Genomic DNA, 20,354 nt, shown 5'->3' on the forward strand with positions numbered 1-20,354 from the left:
GTTCTGTACTAAGAAAAATTCTTCTGCCTTGGGATCCTGTTGATCACCTTACCCCCAACCCTGTGCTCTCTGAAACATGTGCTGTGTCCACTCAGGGTTAAATGGATTAAGGGCGGTGCAAGATGTGCTTTGTTAAACAGATGCTTGAAGGCAGCATGCTCGTTAAGAGTCATCACCACTCCCTAATCTCAAGTACCCAGGGAAACAAACACTCTGCCTAGGAAAACCAGAGACCTTTGTTCACTTGTTTGTCTGCTGACCTTCCCTCCACTAGTGTCCTATGACCCTGCCAAATCCCCCTCTGTGAGAAACACCCAAGAATGATCAATAAAAATAAAATAATATTTAAAAAAAAAACAAAAATAAAAATAAATTTTAAAAAATTGGTTTTAAAAAACCTTCCTAATATTAGAATTCAAAGCTGGAACTTTCCAAAGTCTCAGAGATTGATCAGGACAAATTTCTTATTTAGTCCTTAAAAACAGCCCAGGTTAGCCAGGTGCGGTGGCTCATGCCTGTAATCCCAGCACTTTGGGAGGCTGAGGCAGGTGGATCACCTGAGGTCAGGAGTTCAAGACCAGCCTGGCCAACATGGTGAGACCCTGCCCTGTCTCTACTTAACATATCAAATTAGCCAGGCATGGTGGCACATACCTGTAATCCTAGCTACTCAGGAGGCAAGACTGGAGAATCACTTGAACCTGGGAGGTGGAGGTTGCAGTGAGCTGAGATTGCACCACTGTACTTCAGCCTAGGTGACGAGCAAAAGTACATCTCAAAAAACAAAACAAAACAAAACAAAAACAGGCATGGTGGCTCTTGCCTGTAGTCCCAACACTTTGGGAGGGTGAGGCAGAAGGATCGCTTGAGCCCAGGAGTTCGAGAGCAGCCTGGGCAACATCTCTAATATATAAAATAAAATAAATCCCTATTTCTACAAGAGGTCAGGGATATACTCGCTCTAAAGCCTAGCCCAATTTTGAGGGAATGATTAATGAGTCATTGTTAAGCCAGATTTATCGGAAAATTCAAAGTGGTTTCATGTTTTCCAGCCAGAGCATTGGAGCTCATGTTTCCCATAAGCTTCTGGAACTTCTGAGCATTATTCATACAGTATTAAAAACTACGTGATTCTCTCTTTCTTTTCAGGCTCTTAATGATCTTGAACCACAAAAGCAATTAAGTTGCCAGAAAACTTCTCTAGTCTTCTGGTCATTTTGAGTTCTTTGAATGAGTATTTTATTCACTGCGTGTGTATGGGGTAAAGGAAGGAAACACTTCTTCATGGTCTTAATTTGTGTCAATTAATGAATAAAAGAATGGACATTTTCTTAGAGGACAGAAAGCTTTCAGAGAATGAATCCATTATCCCAAAGAAAAGAAGAGATTAATTTGTTTAGAGAGTACATTAAAGGTGCACTGAGGCTGGGTGTGGTGTCTCATGCCTGTAATCCCAGCACTTTGGGAGGTCGAGGCAGGCAGATTGCCTGAGGTCAGGAGTTTGAGAAACCCCGTCTCTACTAAAATACAAAAAATTAGTCGGGTGTGGTGGCGGGCACCTGTAGTCCCAGCTACTCGGGAGGCTGAAGCAGAGGATCGTCGTGAACCCAGGAGGCAGAGGTTGCAGTGAGCCGAGATTGTGCCACTGCACTCCAGACTGAGCGACAAAGTGAGACTCGGTCTCAAAAAAACAAACAAACAAACAAACAAACTGTAGATAAAGCCAGGCGCTGTGGCTCACGCCTGTAATCCCAGCACTTTGGGAGGCCAAGGCAGGTGGATCATAGGTCAGGAGTTCAAGACCAGCCTGGACAACATGGTGAAACCCTGTCTCTACTAAAAATACAAAAAATGAGCCGGGCGTGGTGGCGGGCACCTATAATCCCAGCTACTGGGGAGGCCGAGGCAGAAGAATCGCTTGAACCTGGGAGGCGGAGGTTGCAGTGAGCCAAGATCACGCCACTGCACTCCAGCCCAGGCAACAGTGCAAGACTCTGTCTCAAAAGAAAAAAAAATGTAGATAAGCATAATAATTTAACAGTTTTTATAATTACTATCAGGCCAGGCACGGTGGCTCATATCTTGTAATCCCAGAACTTTGGGAGGCCAAGGTGGGAGAATTGCTTGAGGCCAGGAGTTCAAGACCAGTCTGGGCAACACAGTGAAACCCAATGTCCAACTATATATATATATATATATATATGTATACACACACACACATACACACATATATATACACATACATACACACATACATATATATACATATATACATACACACACTTTCATATATGTATAAAATTATATATAACATATAAGCATATATTATAATATATACTATACAGTATATTATATAATTTATATATAATATATTTGTAAATATACAAAAACATATATTTATATATAAATATTTAAATCACTATCCCACATTAAAATAAAACTGATAGTGGCCAGGCACGGTGGCTCATGTCTGTACTCCCAGCACTTTGGGTGGCCAAGGTGGGTGGATCGCCTGAGGTCAGCAGTTTCAGACCAGCTGGCCAACATGGTGAAACCCTGTCTCTACTAAAAATATAAAAAATGAGCCAGTCGTGGTGGCGGGCACCTTTAATCCCAGCTACTCAGGAGGCTGAGGCAGAAGAATAGCTTGAACCCAGGAGGTGGAAGTTGCACTGAGCCAAGATTGTGCCACTGCACTGCAGCATGGGCAACAAGAGCGAAACTCTGTTTCAAAACAACAGCAGCAACAACAACAACAACAAAAAACTGATAGTGGGCTGGGCGCGGTGTCTCATGCCTATAATCCCAGCACTTTGGGAGGCCGAGGCGGGCGGATCACAAGGTCAGGACATTGAGACCATCCTGGCTAACATGGTGAAACCCCATCTCTACTAAAAATACAAAAAATTAGCTGGACATGGAGGCGTGCACCTGTAGTCCCAGCTACTCAGGAGGCTGAGGCAGGAGAATGGCGTGAACCCGGGAGGCGGAGCTTGCAGTTAGCCGAGATCGTGCCATTGCACTCCAGCCTGGACGACAGAGCAAGACTCTGTCTCAAAAAAACAAAAAACAAACAAACAAAAAATTGACATAACACTGGATTTATTTTTAAAACGTTTAAATAATTATATATATATTTTTTTACTTTTCTTTTCTTTTTTTGTCTTTCTTTTTGTTTTGAGACAGCGTGTTGCTCTGTTGCCCAGGCTAGAGTGCAGTGATATATCACAGTTCACTGTAGCCTCCACCTCCCAGGTTCAAGTGATCCTCCCACCTCAGCCTCCTGAGTAACTAGGACTACAGTTGCACACCACCATGCCCAGCTAATTTTGTTTATTTTTTGTAGAGACAGGTCTCCCTATGTTGTCCAGGCTGGTCTCGAACTCCTGGAATCAAGCGATCCTCCAGCCTCTACCTCCCAAAGTGCTGGGACTATAGGCATGAGCCACTAAGCCAATCCATATTTTCTCAGGTATTATAAAAAGTGATACATACTGTTTGCAGAAAACATCAAAAATATAGAAAAGGAGAACAAGATAAATCAGAAATAGCAAAACTATCATTCCACAACCCAGTGATAACTTCTATGTCATTTTGATATATTTCCCTTTTCTTTGGTCATTGCTAAATCTCCATACACGCAGCAGCGTCTAGTATGTAATTGGCATGCAATAAATATTTGTTAAATGTATTTGTTTTTAAATTTTGGTAAAAGAAGTTAAACTGCCAGCGTGGTGGCTCACGCCTGTAATCCCAGCACTTTGGGAGGCCGAGGCGGGCGGAGACATAGGGAGACCTGTCTTTACAAAAAATAAACTAAATTAGCTGGGCATGGTGGTGTGCAACTGTAGTCCTAGCTACTCAGGAGGCTGAGGTGGGAGGATCGCTTGAACCTGGGAGGTGGAGGCTACAGCAAACCATGATCCTATCACTCCTGAGGTCAGAAGTTCAAGACCAGCCTGACCAATAAGATAAAACCCCGTCTCTACTAAAAATACAAAAAAAAAAAAAGTTAGCCAGGCATGGTGGCACGCACCTGTAATCCCAGCTACTCAGGAGGCTGAGACAGGAGACTCATTTGAACCTGGGAGGCGGAGGGTGTAGTGAGTTGAGATTGTGCCATTGGCTCCAGCCTGGGCAACAAGAGTGAAACTCCATCTTAAAAAAGAAAAAAAAAAAAGAAAGTTAAACCAAGCAAATTTTACCATAAAATTAGGTAGAATATGGGTATCATCGTGTTAGCTTTGTATCTTTTGATTTTCAAGTTTGGGATACTGAGGAAGTACTAAAGACAGGAACAAAGCACAGGGAAAAGGTGGGGTATCCTAGGCTGAAGGGAACAGCCTCTTTAAAATCACCCATTGAGAATCTTGTTCACTGCCAGGCACAGTGGCTCATATCTGTAATCCCAGCAATTTGGGAGGGTGAGGTGGGTGGATCACCTGAGCCTGAGAGTTCAAGACCAGCCTGGGCAAGAAAGCGATACTGCTTCTCTACTTTAAAAAAAAAAAAAAAAAAAATTAGGCATGGTGGTGCATGCCTGTAGTCCCACCTATTCAGGAGGCTGAGGTAGGAAGATCACTTGAGCCCAGGAGTTTGAGGCTGCAGTGAGCCATGATCACACCACTGCACTCCAGCCTGGGTGACAAAGGAAGACCCCGTCTCAAAAAAAGAAAGAAAGAAAGAAAAAAAAGAATCCTGCTGGCACGGTGGCTCACACCTGTAATCCCAGCACACTGGGAGGCTGAGGCAGGCGGATCACTTGAGGTCAGGAGTTCGAGACCAGCCTGGCCAACATGGTGAAACTCCATCTCTACTAAAAATTCAAAAATAAGCCCTGTATTGTGGTGGGAGCCTATAATCCCAGCTACTTGGGAGGCTGAGGCAGGAGAATGGGTAGAACCCAGGAGGCGGAGGCAACAGAGTGAGACCTTGTCACAAAAAAAAAAAAAAAAAAAAAAAAATCCTATTCAGAGGTGTACTCTAAAACATTTAATTTCTTTTTTTTTTTTTTTGAGACAGAGTCTCGCTCTGTCGCCCAGGCTGGAGTGCAGTGGTGGAATCTCAGCTCACTGCAACCTCTGCCTCCCGGGTTCAAGAAATTCTCTTGCCTCAAGCCTCCTGAGCAACTGAGATTACAGGCATGCGCCACCGTGCCCAACTAATTTTTGTCTTTTTAGTAGAGATGGGATTTCACCGTGTTGGCCAGGCTAGTCTCAAACTCCTGACCTCAGGTGATCCTCCTGCCTCGGCCTCCCAAAATGCTGGGATTTCAGGCGTGAGCCACCGTGCCCGGCCTCTTTTTTCTTTAGCTTATTTTTTCAGAGACAGAGTCTCACTCTATCACCCAGGCTGGAGTGCAGTAGCATAACTGATCCAGTCTCACTGCAGCCTTGACCTCCCAGGCTCAAGTGATCCTCTCGCCTCAGCCTCCCAGGTAGCTGGGACCACAGCCACATGTCACCACACCCAGCTAATGTTTTTAAAATTTTCTGTAGCGATGGGTCTTCCTGTCTTACCCAGGCTGCTCTCAAACTCCTGGGCTCAAGTGATCCTCTCGCCTCGGCCTCCCAAAGTGCTGGAATTACAGGCATGTCACTCCTTAAATAAACTCTGCCACATCTCACATAAGAAGGCAATTTCCCTGGCTGACTTGGAAGCTTATATTAACATTTTCTGGCCGCTGGTGTGTGTTTTGTATTGTAAAGACTTTCATCTACTCAGAAGCTGAGTTCCTTGAAAATCATGGCTAAATCTTTTGATGGTGGTTAAATTTTCCAGTGCCTTAAGGGAGATTGGAAATTAAAGACTAATGGGAGCCTGTTAAGCAAGCAGTCATACCGCAATGCATCCTCCGTAAAAAACTGAAATTATGACCGGGCGCAGTGGCTCAGGCCTGTAATCCTAGCACTCTGGGAGGCCAAGGCCGGCGGATCACTTTAGGTCAGGAGTTTGAGACCACCCTGGCCAACATGGGGAAACCCCATCTCTACTAAAAAAAATACAAAAAAAATTAGCCGATCGTGGTGGCATGCACCTATAATCCCAACTACTCGGGAAGCTGAGGCAGGAGAATTGCTTGAACCCAGGAGGCGGAGGTTGCAGTCAACTGAGATTGTGCCACTGCACTCCAGCCTGGGTGACAGAGTGAGACTCCATCTCAAAAAAAACAAAAACAAAACTGAAATTATGTTAATATATATTTGGTTGCCTAGAGTGGGGTAAGCTTGTACCACTTCAGCGTTCCTATAACTGTGATTTTCCACACTTTAACGTGCAAGTGAATCACCTGGAAAGCTTGTTAAATAAATACAGATTCTGTGTCGGGCGCGATGTCTCACGCCTGTAATCTCAGCACTTTCAGAGGCTGAGGCGGGCAGATCACTTGAGGCCAGGAGTTTGAGATCAGCCTGGCCAACATGGCAAAACGCCGTCTCTACTGAAAATACAAACATTAGACAGGTGTGGTGGCATGCATTGTAATCCCAGCTACTTGGAAGGCTGGGGCAGGAGAACCGCTTGAGCTCATGGGGCGGAGGTTGCAGTGAATTGAGATTGCACCACTGCACTCCAGCCTGGGCGACAGAGGGAGACTCCCTCAGTCTCAAAAATAAAATTAAATTAAAAAGTACAAATTCTCGTTCAGTTGGTCTGGGGCAGCCTGGGGTTGTGAATGTCTAACAGGCTCCCAGGTGATGTTGAGAATACGAGTCCTCTAACTATACATTGAGATGTGAAAGCTCATGATAGCCTAACTGGTCTCTACTATTAAAATCTCAGGGCACAGTTCTGTAGATGTAATGGGGGCATTAGGCTGGGTCTCATTGAGTTAGCCCATTAATCTAAATTCTCTCTCTCTACAGCTGAAGTGCTTAATTAATTAATAAACAAAGCTATCTTTTTCCCCTTTCTCTTTTTAAATTGAGATAAAATTAACCATTTTAAAGTGAGCAATTCAGTCCCATTTAGTGCATTTACAATGTTGGGCAACTATCATCTCCATCTAGTTCCAAAACATTTTCATCACCCCTAAAAGACACTCTGTACCCATTAAGCAATCACTGCCCACTTTCCCCTCTCCCCAGCCCCTGGCAACCACCAATCTTCCTGTCTCTATGGATTTAACTCTTCCGGATAATCCATATGCAGATGATAATGTTCTGGAACAGATAGCGGTGATGGTTGCATGTGAAGGTACTAAATGCCACTGAATTGTACCATTTAAAATGGTTAAGTCCGGGCGTGGTGGCTCACGCCTGTAATCCCAGCACTTTGGGAGGCTGGGGGGGGGGGGGTGGATCACGAGGTCAGGAGTTCAAGACCAGCCCGGCCAACATGGCAAAACCCCATCTCTACTAAAAATACAAAAATTAGCCAGGTGTGGTGGTGCATGCCTGTAATTCAGGCTACTTGGGAGGCTGAGGCAGGAGAATCACTTGAATTCAGGAGGCAGAGGCTGCAGTGAGCCAAGATCGTGCCATTGCACTCCAGCCTGGGCGACAGAGTGAGACTCTGTCTCAAAAAAAAAAAAAAAAAAAAAAAGTTAAAATGGTGAATTTTATGTTAAGGGAATTTTACCACACTAGAAAAAAATATGAACATCTGCATTTTATAACAAAAGCTACTTGGCTGGTGACCTTCTCAAAAATAATTTGAGTTCTTTAGGATAAGAAAACTGAGGCCTTGGGGGTCACCCATCCCTTTCGTGGCAGAATAGAAACCAGATTTCTTTTTTTTTTTCTTTTTTTTTCTTTTTTTTTTTTGAGACAGAGTCTTGCTCTGTCACACAGGCTGGAGCGCAGTGGTGCAATCTCAGCCTGCTGCAGCCTCCACCTCCCAGGTTCAAGTGACTCTCCTGCCTCAGCGTCCCGAATAGCTGGGATCACAGATGTGCACCACCATGCCCAGCTAATTTTTGGATTTTTTAGTAGAGACAGGGTTTCACCATGTTGGCCAGGGTGGTCTCGAACTCCTGGCCTCAAATGATCCGCCCGCCACGGCCTCCCAAAGTGCTGGGATTACAGGCATGAGCCACCGTGCCTGGCCTCTGTTTTTTCTTTCTTTCTCTCTCTCTCTTCCTTCCTTCCTTCCTTTCTCTCTCTCTCCTTCTTTCTTTCTCTCTTTGTTTTTGGTTTTTTGGGTTTTTTTGAGATGGAGTCTCGCCTTTTGCCAGGCTGGAGTGCAGTAGAGCGATCTCGGCTCGCTGCAACCTCCGCCTCCCAGGGTAAAGGGATTCTCCTGCCTCACCCTCCCGAGTAGCTGGGACTACAGGAGTGCATGCCCAGCTAATTTTTGTATTTTTATTAGAGACAGGGTTTCAACATGTTGGCCAGGATGGTCTTGATCTCCGCCTCAGCCTCCCAAAGTGCTGGGATTACTTGTGTGAGCCAACGGGACCGGCCCCCCACCTCCCCACTCCCTCCCTCCCTCCCTCCCTTCCTTCCTCTCTCTCTCTCTGTTGCCCAGGCTGGAGTACAGTAGTGCAGTGACACAATTACAGCTCACTGTGGCCTTGACCTCCTGGCCTTAGGTGATCCTCCCATCTCAGACTCTCAAGCAGCTGGGATTACAGGGGTGCACCACCATCCCGAGCTAATTTTTGTATTTTAGGTTGGTGCAAAAGCAATTGCGGTTTTTTACCATTGACAGTAATGGCAAAAGCCGCAATTGCTCTTGCACCAAGTTATTTTTTTTTTCTCTTTTTTTTTTTTTTTTTTTTCCCGGTAGAGACCAGGTTTCACCATGTTGCCCAGGCTAGTCTAAAACTCCTAGGCTGGAATCATCTGCCCACTTTGGCCTCCCAAAGTACTGGGATTACAGGTGCAAGTCACCATGCCTGGCCATGTCACTAGCTTTCTTATTGCCTCTGAAATTGGAAATATAACACTTGCCTTCTCTACTTCAAAATAAATAATAAAAAAAAGTGTTTGAAAACTATAAAGCATTGTACAAACATAAATTTCTTATTGAATGCAGGGTAAATCATAATTATCTATTTGTAAAAGCAAATTTCTTTTTTCTTTTTTGAGACAGAGTCTCACTCTGTCGTCCAGGCTGGAGTGCAGTGATGCGATCTCAGCTCACTGCAACCTCTGCCTCCCGGGTTCAACTGATTCTGCTGCCTCAGCCTCCCGAGTAGCTGGGACCACAGGCCCACGCCACCCCATGACCGACTAATTTTTGTATTTTTAGTAGAGACGTGGTTTCACCATATTGGCCAGGCTGGTCTCGAATTCCCAACCTCATGATCCGCCCGCCTTGGCCTCCCAAAGTGCTGGGATTACAGGCATGAGCCACCGCACCCAGCCGTGTAAAAGCAAATTTCTAAGAATTTCAATTTTCCTAAATTGCATTTGGTCTATTCAGAGTTATCGCACACACTTAAATGTGCTACAATCACATCACTTTCAAAATTTTTATAATTCAGACTTTTCACTAATTCAGACAGACATTTTCCCAACCCACACAAATTGTTGAGATTTACTTTTATATCAAAAGATACAGGCCGGGCACGGTGGCTCACGCCTGTAATCCCAGCACTTTGGGAGGCTGAGGTGGGCGGATCACTTGAGGTCAGGAATTCGAGACCAGCCTGGCCAATATGGTGAAACCCCCTCGCTACTAAAAATATAAAAATTAGCTGGGTGTGGTGACATGTGCCTGTAGTCTCAGCTCCTCGGGAGGCTGAGGCAGGAGAATCGCTTAAACCCGGGAGGCAGAGGTTGCAGTGAGCTGAGATTGCACCACTGCACTCTAGCCTGGGTGACAGAGCAAGACTCTATCTATTAAAAAAAAAAAAAAAGATACAAGTGTGGATTGATACACTTGCAGGCATTTGAGCAAGAAGATTTCTAAAGTCTCTTCCAACCTCATGCTGAAAGAATTCAGACAAAAAAAGGCCTCAAGAGTAGGCAGACTAGGGCGAATTTAATCAGGGAAAATATGTTAAGCAAAACTGTATTTTGGGGAAAAGAGGAAAGCATGAGCAGGCAAGGGCCAAGACTAGAAAGACAGTCGATGAATGAGAAAGAAAAATAAAATCTGGAAGGAAGGAGGTGGTAGTAACAGCAATTATCTTCTTAGGTCAAAGATTCTGGAACAGGCCAGGCACAATACCTCATGCCTGTAATCCTAGCATTTTGGGAGGCCAAGGAAGGTGGATCGCTTCAGCCCAGGAGCTCAAGACCAGCCTGGGCAACATGGCTACATTGTCTCTACAAAAGATACAAAAACTAGACCGGGCCGGGCGCAGTGTCTCATGCCTGTAATCCCAGCACTTTGGGAGGCCGAGGCAGGTGGATCACCTGAGGTCAGGATGTTCAAGACCAGCCTGACCAACATGGTGAAACCCCATCTCTATTAAAAATACAAAAAATTAGACGGGCGTGATGGCGAGCGCCTGTAATCCCAGCTACTCTGGAGGCTGAGGCAGGAGAATCGCTTGAACCTGGGAGGCGGAGGTTGCAGTGAACTAAGATTGCACCATTGCACTCCAGTCTAGGCAACAAGAGCGAAACTCCGTTTCAAAAAAAAAAAAATTAGCTGGGTGCAGTGGCACACGCCTGTAGTCCTAGCTACTTTGGAGGCTGAGGTGGGATGATCGCTTGAGCCTGGGAGACAGAGGTTGCAGTGAGCTGAGATCACGCCACTGCACTCCAGCCTGGGCGACAGAGTGAGACTCCATCTCAAAAAAAAAAAAAAAAAGAAAGGAGTGAATGCTGATGTGATGGGAGGAAAAAAATCATCCATCAGTGATGATGGTTGGGGAAGGTTTCAACTAGAGTAAATCTCAGTCTCTGGAGGAGATGCTGATGTAATGTGACCCATCAAGTGTCTCCAGCCTGCTTTAACAGTTGTCGGCATGGCTTGTCCTGCCGACACTTGAGACTTAACCACATTTCCGGTAAAACTAAAGAAATTTATCACCTTATCCTTCAAACTGACACCGATTTTTTTTTTTTTTTTTTTTTTTTGAGACGGAGTTGTGCTTTGTCGCCCAGGCTGGAGTGCAGTGGCGCCATCTCCTCTCACTGCAAGCTCTGCCTCCCAGGTTCATGCCATTCTCCTGCCTCAGCCTCCCTCGTAGCTGGGGCTACAGGCGCCCACCACCACGCCTGGCTAATTTTTAATAGAGACGGGGTTTCACCGTGTTAGCCAGGATGATCTCGATCTCCTGACCTCATGATTCCCGCACCTCGGCCTCCGAAAGCGAGAGGTGACAGCGTGCTGGCAGCCCTCACAGCCCTCGATCGCTCTCGGCACCTCCTCAGCCTTGGCGCCCACTCTGGCCGCACTTGAGGAGCCCTTCAGCCTGCCGCTGCACTGTGGGAGCCCCTTTCTGGGCTAGCCAAGGCCGGAGCTGGCTCCCTCAGCTTGCGGGGAGGTGTGGAGGGAGAGGCGCGGGCGGGAACCGGAGCTGTGCACCACGCTTGCGGGCCAGCGCGAGTTCCAGGTGGGCATGGGCTCGGTGCGCCCCGCACTCGGAGCGGTCAGCCGGCCCCACCAGCCCTGCGCAGTGAGGGGCTTAGCACCTGGGCCAGCAGCTGCTGTGCTCGACTTCTCGATGGGCCTTAGCTGCCTCCCTGCAGGGCAGGGCTCGGGACCTGCAGCCCGCCATGCCTGAGACTCCCCCCGCCCCCTGCCCCCCGCCCTGAGCTCCTTGGCAGCCGGAACCTCCCGGACGAGCCGAGCTAGTCCCTCCTGCTCCACGGCACCCGGTCCCATCAACCACCCAAGGGCTGAGGAGTGCGGGCACATGGCGCAGGACTGGCAGGCAGGTCCACCTGCAGCTCCTGTACGGGATCCACTGGGTGAAGCCAGCTGGGCTCCTGAGTCTGGTGGGGACTTGGAGAATCTTTATGTCTAGCTAAGGGATTGTAAACACACCAATCTGCACTCTGTATCTAGCTCAAGGTTTGTAAACACACCAATCAGCACCCTGTGTTTGCTCAGTGTTTGTGACTGCACCAATCGGCACTCTGTATCTACCTCAAGGTTTGTAAATGCACCAATCAGCACTCTGTGTCTAGCTCAGGGTTTGTAAATACACCAATGGACACTCTGTGTCTAGCTAATCTAGCGGGGAAGTGGAGAACTGGAGAACTTTTGTGTCTAGCTCAGGGATTGTTAAATGCACCAATCAGCACCCTGTCAAAATGGACCAATCAGCTCTCTGTAAAGCAGACCAATCAGCTCTCTGTAAAATGGACCAATCAGCAGGATGTGGGTGGGGCCAGATAAGAGAATAAAAGCAGGCTGCGGCGCCAGCAGCGACAATCGGTTGGGGTGCTTTTCAAGTGTGTGGGTGGTTTAGTTTTTTCGCTGTTTGGGGCCATATTGCTTTTATGAGCTATAACACTCACCGCGAAGGTCTGCGAAGCTTCATTCATGTAAGCCCTCGAGACCACGAACCTGCCGGGAGGAACGAACAATTGTAGACGCGCCGCCTTAAGAGCTGTAACATTCACCGCGAAGGTCCGCAACTTCACTCCTGAGCCAGCGAGACCAGGAACCCACCAGAAGGAAAAAACTCTGGAACACATCGGAATATCAGAAAGAACAAACTCCAGACACGCCGCCTTTAACAACTGTAACACTCACAGCGAGTGTCTGCACTTCATTCTTGAAGTTAGTAAGATCAAGAACCCACCACTTCTGGACACAAAAGTACGGGGATGACAGGTGGGAGCCCCCGCGCCTAGCCCAAACTGACGCTGATTCTTCATTTGTATATCGCAGTTAGTAAAAGGGCTTCCTGACCTCTAGCCTTGAATTTGGGGAGTAATTTGATATTCTTGATCATCACTAACTCCTTTGTAATATATTCTTTCAAAGTATGTCTGTTTCCCTTTCCCCCACTACATGTCAGTATTTTGTTTGGGGGGCGCGGGGGGTGTCTCATTCTATTGCCCAGGCTGGAGTGCAGTGGCGTGATCTTGGCTCACTGCAACCTCTGCTTCCTGGGTTCAAGAGATTCTTCTGTCTTCTGAGTAGCTGGGATTATAGGTGAGCGACACCACGCCTGGCTAATTTTTGTATTTTTAGTGGCGATGAGGTTTCATCATGTTGGCTAGGCTGGTTTTGAACTCCTGACCTGAAGTAATCTGTTCACCTCGGCCTCCCAAAGTGCTGGGATTAAGAGGTGTCAACCACCGTGCCTAGCTAAATGTTTGCATTTTTTATGGAGACGGGGTTTCACCATGTTGCCCAGGCTGGTCTCAAACTCCTAGGCTCAAGCAATCTGCTTGCCTTGGCCTCCTAAAGTGCTGGGACTGCAGGGGCGAGCTGCTGCACTCAGCCTAAGGCATTTTCTTTTCTTTAAATTTATTTTTATATCTTATTTTATTCATTTATTTTTTGAGATGGAGTCTTCCTCTGTCACCCAGGGTGGAGTGCAGTGGCGTGCTCTTGGCTCACTGCGTCCTCCGCCTCCTGGGTTCAAGCAATTCTCCTGTCTCAGCCTCCCGAGTAGCTGGGATTGCAGGCATGTACCACCACATCTGACTGTTTTTTCTATTTTTAGTAGGGACAGGGTTTCACCATGTTGGCCAGGCAGGTCTCGAACTCCTGACCTCAAGTAATCCACACGCCTCGGCCTCCTAAAGTGCTGGCATTACAGGCGTGAGCCACCATGCCCAGCTGTATTTTATTTTATAGAGACAGGGTTTCACTGTGTTACCCAGGTTAGTCTTGAACTCCTGGACTCAAGTGATCCTCTTGCCTTGACCTCCCAATGTGCTGGGGTTGCAGGCGTGAGCCCGTTCCAAGATATTTTCTGAACCTTTGTTCAGAAATACCAATGGTGAATAGGCAGTGGACAACATTTGGGGAATAGGCAGGAAGTGGGGAAGGTGCGGAGGGGGTGGAGATTAACACCCAAACTCTGGGGCCTTCCCTCTCAAATTTTAGACACCTTGAAAATATACCTGATTCCAATCTCTTACACAAATGATAAACATAAATAGGAAGATAGCGCATTTGGCCAACAGGTGCCAAGCAACAGTCTTGAACAGATGATTGAACATTTCATTTGTTTCTCTGTTAATAATTAATCCATTTGGAATGTAAATTTCCAGCTAATCTTTTAACTCCTCTTTAGCCACTCTAGAGTAATAGGAAAAGGGTAGTAAGCTTCTGGATTTGATTTTTCCTAAGTACAAATTATCCTGAGAACTCAAATTACATGATTTTTCTTTTTCTTTCAGGAAAAGCATTCAGGTATAATTAAGTCGAACAACATCATGCCCATAATTTTCCACTTTTAAGAGATGGGGTTTCACTCTGTCACCCAGGCTAAAGTGCAGTGGTATGATTATAGCTCATTGCAGCCTTGATCTCCTGGCCTCAAGCCATCCTCCCACCTCAGCCTCCCAAAGTGTTGGGATAATAAGCGTAAACCACTGTGCCTGGTTTACTTTCTACATGTTAACACTAGTGATTAAATGAAGATTGAAAATAGAAACATGCTAGGGAAAAAATACTTTGAATGTTATCTATGGCTCCACTATATTGGAGAAGTTATCAAACTTTTTACAAAATCAAAATGAAAAAAAAGACCAAAAAAATTTTTTTTGAGTGTCTCACTCTGTTACCCAGGCTGGAGTGCAATGGTGCAATCACCATGGTAGCCTTCACTGTGCAGGCTCAAGCCACCCTACCACCTCAGCCTCATGAGTAGCTGGGACCACAGGCACGCACCACCTTGCGTGGCTAATTTTTTAATTTTTTTGTAGAGGCAGGGTCTTGCTATGTTGCCCAAGCTGGTCTCAAATTCCTGGGCTCAAGCGATCCTCCTGCCTTGGCCTCTGAAAGTGCTGGGATTACAGGTATGAGCCACTGTGCCCAGTGGAAAAGCAAATTCTTTTATTTTGTTTAGCTTGTTAAAAATTGAGATGAAATTCATATGACATCAAGTTAACCATTTTAAAGTAAATAATTTGGCCAGGCATTGGTGGCTCACACCTGTAATCCCAGTACTTTGGGAGGCCAAGGTGGGCAGATCACCTGAGATCAGGAGTTCAAGACCAGCCTGGCCAACATGGTGAAACCCCATCTCTACTAAAAATAAAAAAAATTAGCCAGGTGTGGTGGTGGCCACCTGTAATCCCAGCTACTCGGGAAGCTGAGGCAGGAGAATCATTTGAACCTGGGAGGTGGAGGTTGCAGTGAGCCACTGCAAGATTGCACCACTGCACTCCACCCTGGGCAACAGAGCAAGACTCCATTTCAAAAATAAATAAAGTGAATAATTCAGCCTGGGCGTGGTGCTCATATCTGTAATCCCAGCACTTTGGGAAGCCGAGGCAGGCGGGTCACCTGAGGTCAGGAGTTATAACAGACCAGCCTGGCCAACATGGCAAAAGCCTGTCTACTAAAAATACAAAAAAAAAAAAAAAATTAGCTGGGCGTGGTAGTGAGCACCTGTAATCCCAGCTACTCGGGAGGCTGAGGCAGGAGAATCACTTGAACCCAGGAGGTGGGGTTGCAGTGAGGAGAGATTGCACCACTGCAATCCAGCCTGGGCAACAGAGTGAGACTCCATCAAAATAAATAAAAATTTTAAAAATAAAGTGAATAATTCAGTAATATTAGTACATTCACCATGATGTACAACCACCACCTCTACCTTGTTTCAAAACTTCATCACCGTAAAAGGAAACCCCGTGTCCACTAAGCAATTACTCCCTATTCCTCCACTCTCCTCAGCCCCTGGAAACCACCAGTGTGCTTTGTGTCTGTATGGATTCATTTATACCGGGCGTTTCATACAAATAGACTCAGCCAGGCATGGTGAATCCTGCCTGTAAGCCTAGCACTTTGGGAAGCAGAGGCTGGAGGATCATTTGAGGGCAGAAGTTTGAGACTAGACTGGGCAACAGAGCAAGACCCTGTCCCTGCAAAAACAAGGGGGGGATGTGATACAGTATGTGACCTTTTGTTTCTGGCTTATTTGACTTAGTAAAATGTTACCCAGATTCATTCATGTTGTAACATGTATCAGTACTTCATTTCTTACGGTTGAATAATATTCTGTTGTGTATATATACCACAATGTTTTAATCCATTCATCAGTTGATGGAAATTTGGGATATATCTGTCTTTTGACTCTTGTTTATAGCACTGCTATGAACATTCCTGTACAAGTATTTGTTCTAGTATCTGTTTTCAGTTCTTTTGAGTATATACTTAGGACTAGAATGCTAATTCCTTTTTTTTTGTTTTTTTGGAAACAGAGGCTCGGCCGGGCATTGTGGCTCACACCTGTAATCCCAGCACTTTGGGAGGCCAAGGTGGGTGAATCATGTGAGGTCAGGAGTTCGAGACCAGCCTGGCCAACATGGTGAAACCTCGCCTCTACTAAAAATACAAAAATTAGCCAGGCGTGGTTGTGAGTGCCTATAATCCCAGCTACTGGGGAGGCTGAGGCAGGAGAATTGCTTAAAACCCGGAAGCAGAGGCTGCAGTGAACCAAGATTGTGCCACTGCATTCCAGCCTGGATGACAGAACAAGATTCCATCTCAAAAAAAAAAAAGAAAAGAAACAGAATCTTGCTCTGTCGCCCAGGCTGGAGCACAGTGGAGTGATCTCAGCTCACTGCAACCTCTGCCTCCCAGGTTCAAGTGATTCTCCTGCCTCAGCCTCCCAAGTAGCTGGGAATATAGGCATGTGCCACTGTGCCTGGCTAATTTTTATATTTTTAGTAGAGATGGGGTTTCATCATGGTGGCCAGGCTGGTCTTGAACCCCTGACCTCAAGTGATCCATCTGCCTCAGCCTCCCAAGTTCTGGGATTACAGGCCTGAGCCACCGTGCCCGGCCAGGAACTACCTTTTTGTATTCTAAGAGTTAGCTCCAAACTAGTCAATGCTGAAGGCCTGTTTATCCATTACAATTCTCATTTGCTTCTAAAATACATAAAGACGCTAAAACAATTGGCTTGATGGGAAAAAAAAGTTCAACTCAAGATAAACACTGCATGATCTCATTATGTGTGGTATCCAAAGAAGTCTAACTCATAGAAACGAGAGTAAGTTGGTTGACAAGAGCCATAGAGAGGGAGAAACAGGAGAATTTTGGTCAAAGGAAAGTTTCAATTATAAGATAAATAAATTCTGGAGATCAAAAATATAGCATATGGTAACCGTAACTAATAATAATGTAGGCCGGGCGCAGTGGCTCACGTCTGTAATCCCAGCACTTTGGATGGCCAAGGCGGGTGGATCACGAGGTCAGGAGATCGAGACCATCCTGGCTAACATGGTGAAACCCCATTTCTACTAAAAATACAAAAAATTAACCAGGCATGGTGGCGGGCGCCTGTAGTGCCATCTACTCGGGAGGCTGAGGCGGGAGAATGGCGTGAACCAGGGAGGTGGAGCTTGCAGTGAGCCAAGATTGTGCCACTGCACTCCAGCCTGGGCGACAAAGCAAGACTCCGTCTCAAAAAATAATAATAAATAATAATAACAATGTATTGTATACTTGACATTTTCTAACACAGTAGAACTTAAGTGTTCTTGCCACCAAAAAATGGTAATTACATGAGGTGGTGGATATGTTAATTAGCCTGACAGTGGTGATCTTTTTTTGACAACGAGTTTCGCTCTTGTTCTTGTTGCCCAGGCTGGAGTGCAATGGCGCCATCTGTGCTCACTGCAACCTCCACCTCCCGGGTTCAAGCGATTCTCCTGCTTCAGCCTCCCAAGTAGCTGGGATTACAGGCATGGGCCACCATGCCTGGCTAAATTTGTATTTTCAGTAGAGACGGGGTTTCTCCATGTTGGTCAGGCTGGTCTCGAATTCCCAACCTCAGGTGATCCGCCCGCCTCGGCCTCCCAAAGTGCTGGGATTACAGGCATAAGCCACCACGCCTGGCTGTGGTGATCATTTTACAGTGTATAAATATATCAAAACATATTGTACACTGTGAATATATACAGTTTTTATTTGTCAATTACACCTCAATAAAGATGGGAGGGAAAGAAAAAGAAAAATGTTTAACTCTACCAAAAATAAAAGAAATGCAAATCAAAATAAGAAAAATGCCATTATTTAGACTCAGAAAGCCAGGCATGGTGGTTCATACCTGTAATCCCAACACTTTGGGAGGCTGAGGCAGGAGGGTTGCTTGAGGTCAGGAGTTCAAGACCAGCCTGGGAAACATAGCAAGACTCTACCTCTACAAAAAAAAATTTTTGGCCGGGCGTGGTGGCTCATGCCTGTAATCCCAACATGCTGTGAGGCTGAGGCAGGTGGGTCACTTGACGTCAGGAGTTAGAGACCAGCCTGGCCAACATGGTGAAACCCCATTTCTACTAAAATACAAAAATTAGCCGGGCATGGTGGCAGGCACCTGTAATCTCAGCTACTGGGGAGGCTGAGGCATGAGAATCACTTGAACCGAGGAGGTGGAGGTTGCAGTGAGCAGAGATTGCACCATTGCACTCAAGCCTGGGTGAAAGAGTGATACTCTGTCTCAAAAAAAAATTTTTTTTTTTTTAATTAGCCAGATGTGGTGGCAGGTACCTATAGTCCCAGCTACTCAGGAGGCTGAGGTGGGAGGATTGCTTGAAACCAGGAGTTTGAGGCTGCAGTGAGCTATAATTGTGCCACTGCACTGCAGCCTGGGTGACAGAGTGAGATCCTATTTTTTTTTTGAGGGGGGGGACGGAGTCTCGCTTTGTCTCCCAGGCTGGAGTGCAGTGGCACTGTCTCTGCTCATTGCAACCTCCGCCTCCTGGGTTCAAGCAATTCTTTTGCCTCAGCCTCCAGAATATTAGAGGGATTAGGGTTGAGATTACAGTTGCCTGCCACCATGCCCGGCTAATTTTTGTATTTTTAGTAGAGATGGGGTTTCACCATGTTGGCCATATGCTGGTCTTGAACTCCTGACCTCAGGTGATCTACCCACCTCGGCCTTTCAAAGTGCTGGGATTATAGACATGAGCCACCATGCCCGGCTTGATCCTATTTCAAATAAATAAATAAAATAGACACAGTATTGGCCAAGATTTGAGTAAATTAATAAGCGCTGATCAGAGTGCAGAGAATTGGGCTGTTTCTATACAAAACCAATAGAAATGCAAATTGATACGCCCATTCCCTGGAAAAATTTGAATGTAGCCTGGACAACATAGCAAGACCCCCATGTCTTTAAAATAATGAGAACATCTGTGTTCTAACGCATAGTGCTTAGCTTTTTTTTTTTTCTTTTTTTTGAGAAGGAGTCGAGCTCTGTTGCCCAGGCTGGAGTGCAGTGGCACAATCTCGGCTCACTGCAACCTCTGCCTCCCAGGCTCAAACAATCCTCCTGCCTCAGCCTCCCGAGTAGCTGGGACTACAGCTGTGTGCCACGCCCAGCCTCTGGCCAGCATACTTATTAAAAATTGGAAGACTCGGATGGGCACGGTGGCTCACGCCTGTAATCCCAGCACTTTGGGAGGCCGAGGTGGGCGGATCACGAGGTCAGAAGATGGAGACCATCCTGGCTAACACGGTGAAACCCCGTCTCTACTGAAAATACAAAAAATTAGCTGGGCATGGAGGCGTGCGCCTGTAGTTCCAGCTGCTGGGGAGACTGAGGCAGGAGAATGGCGTGAACCGGGGAGGTGGAGCTTGCAGTGAACTGAGATGGCGCCACTGCACTCCAGCCTGGGCGACAGAGCAAGACTCTTTCTCAAAAAAAAAAAAATTAGAAGACTCAGTAAATGTTAAGTCTGGCTATTGTAATTGTCAGATGTACATCAAAATGCTGGTACTGCTTATCTTTAAGTAGTGGAATTGTAATTTTAATATTCTTTTGTACACTTTTCTATATTTCTCACAATAATGCATTTTCCTTTTGTAATCAGAAAAAAAAAAGAAAATTAAGATTTCGGTCCTCATAGCCGTCTTTATAGTCAACTTTCTAAGCAAGATAACTTTGCTCAAGGTAATTCTCACTGCTGTGGGACAGTGATTCCATATTGGATAAAGGCTTCAATATTTTTGGAAAGGCATCCCAATCTTTGCTACCCTCTCTTCTAATAAGAGTCGAGGTGAACACTATCAAACAACTGAAAAATACTTCTATCAGGTCAGCGCTCCAGGATATTTCTATTCTTAGACATAATAAGATTTGGAGAGCAGTGCTTTAGAGGCTGGGCAAGAATTTTAGAAAGCTAAGGATTACAACAGATCTGGACATTTCTCCCCCATCCCCATTAACAGTCATGAACTGAAAATTTCTATTAGGGGTCATTCATTTACAGGAAAAACAACGAAAACCAAGAAACTTGGATTATGTCATTCATCTACTAACATTTTTTATGGCACCCCTGTGCCTATTCCAGTACCTACACATTACTCAGCCAGGC

At 46.0% G+C, this 20,354-nt stretch overlaps 1 protein-coding gene across 1 annotated transcript in view; it reads left to right on the forward strand.

The window, feature by feature from the left end:
- The first annotated feature begins 12,274 nt into the window (after positions 1 to 12,274).
- The window catches only part of RNF34 (ring finger protein 34), a 43,117-nt gene continuing 35,037 nt past the window's right edge, over positions 12,275 to 20,354 (forward strand). The window contains exon 1 of the mRNA XM_055096266.1: positions 12,275 to 12,681. The gene's annotated coding sequence lies outside the window, so the exon portion shown is untranslated. The remainder of the gene's footprint in view (positions 12,682 to 20,354) is intronic.

This window comes from Pan paniscus, chromosome 10, assembly GCF_029289425.2.
Source record: "Pan paniscus chromosome 10, NHGRI_mPanPan1-v2.0_pri, whole genome shotgun sequence".
In the NCBI taxonomy this organism is placed as follows: domain Eukaryota; kingdom Metazoa; phylum Chordata; class Mammalia; order Primates; family Hominidae; genus Pan; species Pan paniscus.